General features: G+C 44.0%; 1 pseudogene; it reads right to left on the reverse strand.

Annotated features, from left to right (window-relative positions):
* Positions 1-10,913: 10,913 nt before the first annotated feature.
* LOC147121194 (uncharacterized) overlaps positions 10,914-12,069 on the reverse strand; it is a 132,992-nt pseudogene continuing 131,836 nt past the window's right edge.

Raw genomic sequence — 12,069 nt, forward strand, 5'->3', positions numbered from 1 at the left:
TGGATGAAGAGAGCAACAAATACTGTACCTTCAACACACCATTTGGCAGGTATTGTTTCCTCAGAATGCCTTTCGGGATAATATCTGCATCTGAAATCTTTCATAGAGCGATGGAACACATAATTGAAGGTCTGGAAGGAGTTCGGGTCTATGTTGATGACATCATCATCTGGGGCTCCACACTGAAAGAACACAATGAGAGACTGACTAAAGTGCTACAGAGCATATGCCGGAATGGACTGAAGCTCAACAAAGCCAAGTGTCAGTTTGGCATCCAGGAAGTCACTTTCCTAGGAGATAATCTATCTGGTAAAGGAATAGAGCCAGATATGGAAAAAGTAAACGCCATACTCAAAATGCCCTGACCCACTGACAAAAAAGGAGTGCTATGCATCATGGGGATGATAAACTTCATTGGAAAGTTCATTCCTAACTTGTCAGCCAAGACAGCCTGTCTGCGAGACCTGCTACATAAAACAAATGAGTTCGCATGGACAGAAAGACACGAACAAGAGTGGATCAACCTCAAAACAGTGCTGACAACCACACCTGTACTCACCTTCTTTGACACAACAAAAAGAATCAAAGTGTCAACGGATGCATCAAAAGATGGCCTAGGTGCGGTCTTGCTACAAGCAGAGGGTGAAAATTGGAAGCCTGTTGCCTATGCCTCCAGGTCTATGACTGATACTGAGTGTTGATACGCCCAGATTGAAAAGGAATGTCTCGGCTTGGTAGTTGGACTAGAAAAGTTTCATGGCTACAGATATGGACTTCCCACCTTCACAGTTGAGACAGACCACAGCCCACTGGTTGCCATCATAAAAAAGAACCTGAATGAGATGTCTCCAAGGATTCAACGACTCATGATGAAGCTGCAAAGATATGACTTTGAACTGATCTACACACCAGGCAAATACATAGTGTTATCAGATGCACTATCCCGAGCACCCACAATGAGTCATGTGAGCTCTACTGAAGAAGACGTGGATGTTCATGTGAGTATGGTCACTGCTGCGCTGCCTGTGTCAGACACAAAATCAAAGCAAATAGCAGAAGAAACAGTAAAAGATACAGTATTACAAACAATAATAGAGAACATTCATCATGGTTGGCCAAAAGATTCCTGTCCAAAATATTTTCACATAAGGTCAGAATTGTGTGTCACAAGTGGACTATTACTAAAACAGAACAGAATAGTCATTCCACAGGCTCTACGTCAAGACATGCTCAAAGGATTCATGAGGGACACCTCGGAATTGAAAAATGCAAAAGGAGAGCAAGAGACACTGTTTATTGGCCTGGCATAAATAAGGACACTGAGAACACGATCGGTAAATGTGAGACATGTCAGAAACACCAAAACAAACAAGCAAAGCAACCAATGATAGCAGCTGACATACCAACAGCACCATGGCAAAAGGTTGGTATGGACCTTTTTCATTTAAATGGTAAAGACTATCTAATAGTGATTGACTACTATTCTAACTATCCTGAGATGGTGCTGCTCTCAAGCACCACAGCAAGCAGTGTCATAATGCATGTGAAATCCATCTTCGCCAGACATGGAATTCCCAGGATTGCCGTTAGCGACAATGGTCCGTGCTTCAACTGTAAGGAGTGGCAACAGTTTGCAGCACATTATGACTTTCAGCACATCACATCCAGTCCTTTGTATGCTCAGTCAAATGGTAAGGCAGAGAAAGGTGTTCAAGTTCTCAAGCAGCTACTGAAGAAAGCGACAGAAAGCAAGTCTGATCCTTATCTCGCCCTGCTGAGCTACCGAGCCTCACCTTTAGACTGTGGTTCTTCACCTGCTGAACTACTAATGGGTCGCAAGTTGTGCACCACGCTACCCTGCTGTGCAAAAGAACAGCAAAGTGAGGAACTGAGACAGAGACTTCAACTGTTAAAGCTGAAACAGAAATCATACTATGACAAGTCATCTAAAACTCTAAAACCATTGACAAGGGATGATGTTGTCAGGATTGAGGATCCAGATGCATGGAACAGGAAAGCTACAGTTCTTGAGGAAGTAGGACCAAGGTCATACACTGTTAGAACTGAGGAAGGACAGATTCTCAGGAGGAACCGCCGTTCCCTCCTAAAAACACAAGAGACTATTCAAGAGCAGATTGATGACAATGCCGCAACTGCATCTTGTCATTCACTGCCAGAACAATCTCATGAAGACACATCAGACTTACCCGTGTTGAGAAGATCCACACGTGAAGTAAAAAAGCCTGATAGACTTAATCTTTGAGTACAATGTAAAGCTTTGAAAATGTGTTGACTGTTTTGAAAATGTTTATGTTTATAGAGCACTAACAAAAGTGTTACTGATATTATCTTTATTGTTTTCTTGAAAGTTGATTGATATTGATTTTGTTAAACCTCAAAGAAAGGGGGATGTAATGATCAATAACATGTCATTCTATAGTGGACACTAGGTGGAGCCGTAGAGCTGTGTAGAGCTGTATATAAGGCTACACTACCCAGCTGTATGTATATTAAAACTACATTACCCATGAGGCATTGGCTACCCACAAGGCAACAGTCAAGATGGATGCCTCTACAGATACTGTACCTAGTCCACATGTGCTCAATAAAAGTGTCTAGCAAAAGCTAGCTGTGTTCATAATAAGAATGTTTGTTTATTAATGAACATAAGATACTATTTAAACATTTTTATATAAAAAAAGCTAGATAAATGTCTGAATGCATTTCCTGTGTTTTATCTTTATTGAAGTTTGATTAAGTTCCTTCCTTTTAAAAAAAAATCCCCTTCTCTTTGCCCAGGTAGCCAGATACCTACCCTGAGAGGATGTTCCCAAGCTGCCGGCATTGTTCCATATAGTCAGATGCTCAAAAAAGCCAAATATCACCCACTCTGGAAGGCATCCATCATGTGCTAGCCCCCTTCCTTTCACCCCACCATTGACAGTCAACCTTCAGCTGCCTAGGCCTCACACTCTGGAATTCCCTCCCTAAGTCCCTCTGCCTCTCCACTGCTCTCTCCTTCTTTAAGGTCCGCCTTAAAACCCAACTCTTTGACCAAGCTTTCGGTCATCTTTCCTAATATCTTCTTCTTTAGTTTGGTATCCATTTTTGTCTTATTATGCCTCTGTGAAGCGCCTTGGATATTTGTTCAAGTTAAAGGTGCTATATAAATGCAAGTTGTTGTTGTTGTAGTAGTCAGGCATGTTGGAGATATGGCAGCTGTGAGCTCATGGTGAAATTTTGCTTGTATTCCTGATTGTATCCCACCTTAACTAACCCCTCATAAGCTGTCATATCAGGAAATCCTCAATTCTCTCCTTCTACTGAAATGGAAGGAACGAAGGAAGGAAAAGAAAGAACTCGCATTTATATATTGCCTTTAATGACTTCAGGATGTCCCACAGGGCATCACAGCAAACAAGTACTTTTGAAATGGAGGGGACAATTTTAAACCCCTAAATTGGGCGGGTTTGGGTCTGGTGGGATGGTAAAATGTTAAAAATCTAAATCCTGACCCCAACCTACCTTTAAATATTATAATGAGACTGCTTGCTTCATATTTAACCACCATTTTAAATTTAACCCTGGCCGACCGACTTTTCCAGGCCTCAGGGAACCTGATGGCTAAAAGGAGGTGAGGACTGCTGGATCGAGGAGGTAAGTGCCATTCCACTTACCTGCTGGATGCAATTTTCCAGCTTCACCAACCCCCATGATTGGTCAACTCCCACCCCACCCCCCGACCCTTCCAATCTCCCCCCAACTCTTCAGACCACCTCCACGAGATCTTTGCTCTTCCCTCTGGCCTTCGATATCCCCCCTGCTCCAGATCCCAATCTTTCCTCTAGCCTCCGATCAGCACTGTGGTCCAAACATAGTTCTATATTTTTTTTATTCGTTTATGGGATGTGGACCTCACTGGCAAGGCCAGCATTTATTGCCCATCCCTAATTGCCTTTGAGAAGGTGTTGGTGAGCCACCTTCTTGAACCGCTGCAGTCTGTGTGGTGAAGGTACTCCCACAGTGCTGTTAGGGAGGGAGTTCCAGGAATTTGAACCGGTGATGATGATGGATCGGCAATATACTTCTAAGTCAGGATGGTGTGTGACTTGGAGGGGAACTTGGAGGTGGTGGTGTTCCCATGCACCTGCTGCCCTTGTCCTTCTAGGTGGAAGAGGTCGTGGGTTTGGGAGGTGCTGCCGAAGAAGCCTTGGTGAGCTGCTGCAGTATATCTTGTAGATGGTACACACTGCAGCCACGGCACGCCGGTGGTGGAGGGTGTGAATGTTTAAGGTGGTGGATGGGGTGCCAATCAAGTGGGCTGCTTTGTCCTGGATGGTGTCGAGCTCCTTGAGTGTTGTTGGAGCTGCACTCATCCAGGCAAGTGGAGAATATTCCATCATACTCCTTACTTGTGCCTTGTAAATGGTGAAAAGGCTTTGGGGAGTCAGGAGGTGAGACACTCGCCGCAGAACACCTAGCCTCTGACCTGCTCTTGTTGCCACAGTATTTATGTGGCTGGTCCAGTTAAGTTTCTGGTCGATGGCAACCCCCAGGATGTTTTTGGTGGGGGATTCGGTGATGGTAATGCTGTTGAATGTCAAGTGAAGATGTTTAGACTCTTGCTTGTTGGAGATAGTCATTGCCTGGCACTTCTGTGGCGCGAATGTTACCTGCGACTAATGAGCCCAAGCCTGAACGTCGTCCAGGTCTTGTTGCGCATATAAATATAAATTTAAACTGAGTCCCTTATGTGGCAGCTTATCGAAGTCCTTCTGAAAGTCAATGCATATCACTTCCACTGGATTGCCCTTGTCTATTCTCTCTGTTCTTTCTTCAACAAATTCAGTAAGGATGGTTAAACATGACCTTCCTTTTAGAAATCCATTTTTATTATATTCTCTGTTTCTAGATGTTTCGCTATCTGATCTTTTAGCAAAGATTCTCATATCTTTCCTAGCTCTGATGTTAAACTAACTGGTCTATAGTTCACTGGATTAGTCTATCTCCCTTTTTGAAGATAAGAATTACATTTTTATTCAAGTACTTACGTATTAAAAGTGTTTTCTCCTCCCTTACAGACAAATAGATGTTGTTAAATTGGACTTTTATATTTTTTTGCAAAGATTTCTTCCATTATACGTGAACAATTTGAATTTAATTTCAAACACACAGACTAAACATAATAGCAAACTTCCTTTATTTGTGGGGCTGTTTGCATGTAGAGGGTGAACAATCAATGTATGGAGACATTTGGTTCCAAAGACCCTTGGGACGCAATCCCAGCAGTTATCCCGGGATCACAGCTGCCAGTGCCTTCCAGCGCTGACCCCACCAGAGTGTGCAGTGTCAGTGGGAGGACACCATGGGGCAGGCAGAAGCAAGCACCACTCCAGGCACATCCCTGGTGGCTGGCAGACTCATGCAGCCAAAAGCTCCTGAACCCAACTTCCATGTGTAGGGTGGGGGTGGTGGGTGGGGTGCTCAAGCCCTCCCCATACCATGTCATCCTCAGCCTCCTGGGTAAGGGGCCAATCTGTTTTTTTTAAATAGACATTTTTGGGGAATTTTTCAGGAGTTCAGGCCACTTCACTGGCTGGACCCCGCTGGTGAACCTTATATCTGCCCAACTGGAGGCTGGTATGTGAATACCTCACTGGGCATACAGCAGATACACTGGGTCCCAACTGTGCCACTGGAGTGGGAACTTCCAGCGTAGTGAGTGCCCACCCCAGGATATGTCCGCTGGTGAATTTGCCTGCTGGAAACTCCGGCACCTGCCCACCTCTGTTAGAAGGGAGATGAAGTTGCCCAGACTACTCCCCCTCCCTCCGCCCTCCACCCCCTCCGTAGTTAACCCTGGCAATGATCCAATCGGTCACCAAGCAAGGGGGCTATCCATAATTTTCAAGGGGGCATCTGCTGGTCTCCTGCTGGAGTTACGGTGGTGGACTGGTGGAACGGGAATATTTTTCACCCCACTATATTCAGCAGTCGTAGTCTGTACCTTAGCATGATTTAACCTGTACAAAGAGTCCATGGGGTGGATGAGGGGGCCTTGAGACAAGTAGAGGATAGCGTCTTACTTGAGTGGAAGTGCAAATTGAATTTTTATCCAACTAAAATAGATAAAACATGTTTATTCCTGTGTGTGTTTAATCGTTATTGGATGCTATATAATACCTGTTCAGTAGCTCAACGTAAACTCAAGGAACAGCAACTCATCTTGCGACTAGGCACTTTGCAGCCTTCCGGACTCAATATCGAGTTCAACAATTTCAGATCATAACCTCGGCCCCTATTACTTTTTTACTGATAATTTTTTCCACCCCTTTGTTTTGGGTCCTCCTTTCCCCCCCCCACCTCCTTTCCTTTTGTTTCTCTCTCTCACCTGGCAGCTGTCTCTTACCTGCCAGTACACTTCACACCTAATCTCAGCTGCCTTTTGTCTCCACGGGCCTATTGCCATCTCGTTTGGCTTCGAATACCTTTTATTGTCTGTTTTGTTCGATCGCAGCCTTGCCTTCGATCTATTTTCTTTTCTTTCCAGTTTTGAAGAAGGGTTTCGACCCGAAACGTCAACTCAAATTTCTCTCCACGGATGTTGCCTGACCTGCTGAGATTTTCCAGCATTTTCTGTTGTTATTTCGGATTTCCAACATCTGCAGTATTTTGCTGTCGTATATTGTTTGAAAGCTGTTTAGATTTATGTCTCAGTTTCTATTTGTCATGGCCCGTTTTTTCTGACCCCCACATGTGTGTATGAGCTGTGTACACACCCGTAGGGACCTCGCAAATGCTGGTTTCAGGCATGTGAAGCGCATGCGCTGAAAACCGGCATTTCCAATCTGTCAAGAATCCTCTTGACAGATCGCACGCCTGCCCTGGAGAAGGGCCTCTGCGGGTGGAGAGTTCCACTTTCTGCAGAACCTCCGCCCACTGAAAACACTTAAAAATCTCACTCCTGGTAAAAGCCTGCATAAGGCCTGCTTTTACCAGCATAAGAGTTTCAAAAAAGTTTTTTTTTAAATGTTTTTTTCACTCATTTATCATTTTAAAATACTTTAAAAAAAAGTAAGTTTATTTTTAGCCCCCTAAAAAACTTTAACTTCTTTCCAAAAAATTTAATTTTTGTTTAAAATATTTAATTTAATGTAATTTTAACTAATTTTAAAAACGCAATTAAATAATTTTTTTTTAAATGTTTTGATGTGTTTTTGGAGTGAACTCCATTCATACTTTTGACAGGTCTAAGCTGTCAAAAGTATGAAGGGAGATTCCCTTATCCCATTGGTTCCCCATGGCCCACGTGATCCCAGGGACGCTTGCGAACCGCATGCGCCCCTGGGATACGTGGGCAATGCGCATTTCATAGAGCAGAGGCCCAGGAGCCGAAATGGCCGGACCTCTGGAGCCCTCAGGTAAGGGCGTAGATTTTTTCCAGATCGGAGGCCCCCGCACACAGGAAGCCTCCGATCGGAAAATGTGGGCCCATGTAGTTTCTAGTGGAGCCTGTTACCTAACGCCATTCTTAGGCTGAGGAGGAGGTCAGGCCATGTGTCATGCAGGGCTGAGTGGGGAGTAGGGGCACGGTCATTCAAGGGTTGAAGTGAGAGTGAAGGCTGCTTTGAGGCTTAGCATGTGTGGTTAATTGGCCTGAGTGTTGGAAAGGCAGGCTGATTTACAAAAGAAAGGCAATTACTTAAAAATGTAGCAAATAACCAGAATATACTATTGTTACTGTGAAAATTCTAACTTTTGCAGTGAAGCATGCCCCCAGGCTCCAGTAGAAACGTACTAGCAGTTGGTGTGAAAGGAGGGTGTATTTGGAAGGAGCGTAGCGTACAGCGTTCTAAATTTCCTGTCCACAGTCCAGACCAGAGTGATCACGTGATTTGTAAGACTGGATTCAAATCCCCTATTTGCTCTTAGGCAATTAAAAAAAAAGAATTACAAAAAAAATTATTCTAGTAATAGATTGTGTATTCTGTAACCCACCATATAGTGGGCATGAGATAGAGGAGCAAATTTGAAGGCAAATTACAGAAAGATGCAATAACTTTAGAGTAGTGATAATGAGGGACTTCAATTATCCTAATATAGACTGGGAAAACAACAGTGTAAAGGGCAAAGAGGGGAAGGAATTCCTGAAATGTGTACAAGAGAATGTTCTCAATAAATAAACACCCTGGATGAATGACGAGATAAGGGTAAAATTCAAACTAAAGAAAAAGGCATACACTAAGTACACAGACAATAAAGGAGAGGATGACAAAAGGGAATACAATGAGGTTAGGAAAGAAGTAAAATAAATTAGGAAAGCAAAGAGGAACTACGAAATTAAATTATCAAGGAATATAAAAAGAATAAATAAAGTAGTCTAAACACATAAATAACACATAAATGTCAAAAGAAAAATCAAGATAGGTATATATCTAAAGGTTACACAAGATAAACTCACAGATAATGACAGCAAAATGGCAGAAATATTGGCCCTGAATTTCAGGTTGGCATGACGATGAACTGTCAACGTTCGCCAATATACCGCCTTTGAAACTGACTGTAAGTTCTGGATTTCCACATGCACTTACACACGTGCTAAATCTCCAACTTACAATCTGTCAAGTTCCGAATAAACAGAGGCTTTGCTGCATTTATCACCTCCTGATACAAATCAACGTGCTGGCAAAAAGTTGGGCTAATCGCTCACCTACTGCGAGGTAATTATGCTTGCAATTTTTAAGTTTTGTACAAGCAGACGCAGGAAGCCTGTTGCACAGCGTAAGGGAACCAGAAGAAACGTTTTTAAAGTCTTGCAGGCATTTTATCTGCCAGGAAGGGCTCTGAGAATGAGGTATGCATGTTTTCAATTCTATTTCAGTTTTTTAAAACTTCAATCACTGTTTAAAAATGACTTTGTTCACATTTACATGACTTTTTAAAATAATTATTCCAGAATTATCTGAATGTTTTAAATTTTGATAACAGTTATATGCTGTTTAAAAAATTCACATCCGTAGACTTTGTAAAAATTCTTTGGCCTAGAAATCCGTCTTGGGCATGGTCGTTATACGCAGCACCTGATATTCAGCTCTATTGCAGTCAACGGAACTGAATACCAGGCGCTGTGTATAGCGGGTAGCCGGTCCAATACCGCCCATTTTGTGCCACGCCCGAGACGAATTTCTATTTGTTTCGATTCACTTTATTAATATGACTTTTACAACTCTTTTCATTTTTTCCCCATTTGTACTGCAACTATTTAAAGAGGACGCCTGTGAGGGAGAAACATGCCTTTTGAAGTCTTTGCCCCAATCTGGTGTGTGATTTTGGTATGGAGACTCTGACACAGGAGGGAACAAGAGAGAAGAGTCAGGAACCATGACCGTCGCCTGATCAGGAGGAACTTTTACCCACCCCAGAGAGTGTATAGGGAGAGGCTGTCTTGAGATGATGTCGGAGGAGTTGTGAGTAAGGAGACTATGCTTCAGCAAAGAAGCAATTGGCCGTCTATGTGATAATTTAACGGCAGACCTTCAACCACGTTTGAAGACCCGCACTGTCTTGTCAGTGGCTATGAAGGTAACCACAGCAATGAACTTCTATGCATGCGAATCATTTCAGTCAGGCACCGGTGACATTTACAACATCACCCAGAGCTCTGCGAGGGCCTGCACTCACCAGGTCACAGGTGCCATATTCTGTAGGGCTTCTGACTTCATTGACTTTGACTTGTCCCCTGGGCAGCAAAGGGAGAGGTCCCTTGCATTCTACAGGATTGCTGGCTTCCCCAAAGTGGTTGGGGCCATCAATGGAACCCACATCACATCGAAGGCACCAGTTAATATATCTGTTACATATATCAACAGGAAGGGGTTTCATTCCTTCGATGTATGATCGTCGGTGATGCCTAACTGTGGATCTTTAATGTGAATGCAGATCACTGGGGAAGTGCTCATGACGCCTTCATTCGCCGGCAATCAAACTTACATGACGCCCTCAGTACATTGCGTCCAGTATCTGGATGGATATTGGGCGACAAGGGCTACCCACTGAAACCATGGCTGATGACACCATATTGCAGGACCAATAATGAAGCACAACAGAGATACAACCGTGGCACACGTGCCCACATATCAAGTGGTGGAGAGGACAATCGGGGTGCTGAAACCACGCTTCCCATGCCTGGACAGGTCAGGGGGAACTTTGCAGTACTCACCTGTGAAAGTGTTGTGGATTGTGGTGGCCTGTTGCACTTTGCACAACTTTGACCTGCAGGAAGGACTGACCCTTAACCCTGCAGACGAGATCCTCGTGGAAATGGGCAACATGGAGGATCCCAACATGGATGTCCCTGTGCCCAGGCTTGGTAGGGCATCTGAGGAAGCAGCTGCTGCAGAAAGCAGATCGGCCAGGGAGCAGCTGGTGGCTAATACATTTCGACACCGCTGAGAGTGTCAAGAGATGTCTCCTCCCTCCCCCTCCCCAAGAAGGCACACAAAAGAACAAACAACAACAACAACTTGTATTTAAACAAGTTTAAACAACAAGATTTATAGTCAAACAATGAACTTTTATTGTAGCAGCAAATACTCTTTGTAAGACTTTTCAGGTAGTTATTTGATGTTCTTAGTACAAGACTTTAAATACAAATTATTAACTAGCTATTTTCTACTTTGTAAACAGTTGTAATGTTAAATTGGTTGCTAATAAAAACAGTTAAACACTTTAAAGGGACTATAGACTATACATTCAAAACAAAAATGGGTAATTACACAATCATTCACAATATAAATTCCAATAAATAACACACCAACATTTCAAGAATAGCAAACATCAAAAAAATAACAGACATGTCCTGTCACATCCATGCCTGAGGGTCGAAGGAGGTGGACTCTGCAAAAGGAGGCACCCTACTGTCTCCTGCGGCTTGCCCTTCCCCGTGACTGGACTCCTCTCATGCCAAGGGCATGACCCCTGTGTGCTATCTCTTGCCCTTCAGCAGTTGACTCGTGGCTGGGTTGATACTGCTGAGAGGCAACATTTGATTCCAATTATTGGCGCAGCTACTGACTCGAAGGCCTGCACTGTGTCTGCGCTGGGAGCAGGCAAGGTGGGCGGGTTCTACAGGCGTCTAATGAACGATAGCCAATCATGCTGTCTGCAACTGAAATAGTTGAAGGCGAGACTCATTAACCTGACTATTCACCTGATGCATCAGAGCCAACTGATCAGAAATGCTCTGTGAACCAATGGCGAGCTGAGTAGTAATTGTCAGGGCCAACTGATTAGTAATGGTCTGTATGCCTATGGCCAACTGATTACACAGATTGTTCCCATGATCCTTTATCTCCTGCCTGAGAAAGGCAAGAGTGTCAAATTTCTTCTCATGCTGAGTGAGCATTGTTTGCATCAAGCCTTCAATCTCTTCCACCTCAGTGTCAAAAATCAGGCTGCTGTGTTTTCCGTGTTACCCCGTGGTATCTGCTTGGCGGCTGGCCAGAGGGGCCAGGAGATGGAGAGGCAGTAATCAGCACTTCATCATGGTCAAGGTCCTCCCACCCCGCACATGGCATGGCCTCGCACTCAGGGTCCACACTCTCCCCTTCCACTTGCTGCCACTCCACAGATTCTTCCTCCCCCACCTCATTTACCATATGCACTTGCTCTGCAACCCCTTCCCCAGTGCCCTCTCCAGGCCCCGTGTGAACATCCTCTGCAGCCGCAGACTCGCCGCACTCTTGAGCCCGTGTGTGCAAAGACAGCTGTCCACCTGTGGGAAAGAAACAGCGTAAGGGGTTTTCGATCGCCGAGATCTCTCTCGCTTTAGAGGCCTCTCTCGCTCTTGCACAGTAATTTACCGAGTGGTTCGACCCACTCACCCCTTAGGTTCTATACACTGGACTTTGAGGCAGGAACTACAATGCAGAGAACACTCTATAGACCAAGTTTAATGAAACAAAATGAAATTTTATTGCATAAAGGAAAAATTGAATGTAAGCCAAAATAAGGTACATGGGAGGGAAAAACAGATCATAATACAGTACTAACCAACATATCTACAGGCAT

Source organism: Somniosus microcephalus, chromosome 3 (assembly GCF_052327205.1).
Source record: "Somniosus microcephalus isolate GS21.2 chromosome 3, FLI_Smic_1.0, whole genome shotgun sequence".
Lineage (NCBI taxonomy): Eukaryota > Metazoa > Chordata > Chondrichthyes > Squaliformes > Somniosidae > Somniosus > Somniosus microcephalus.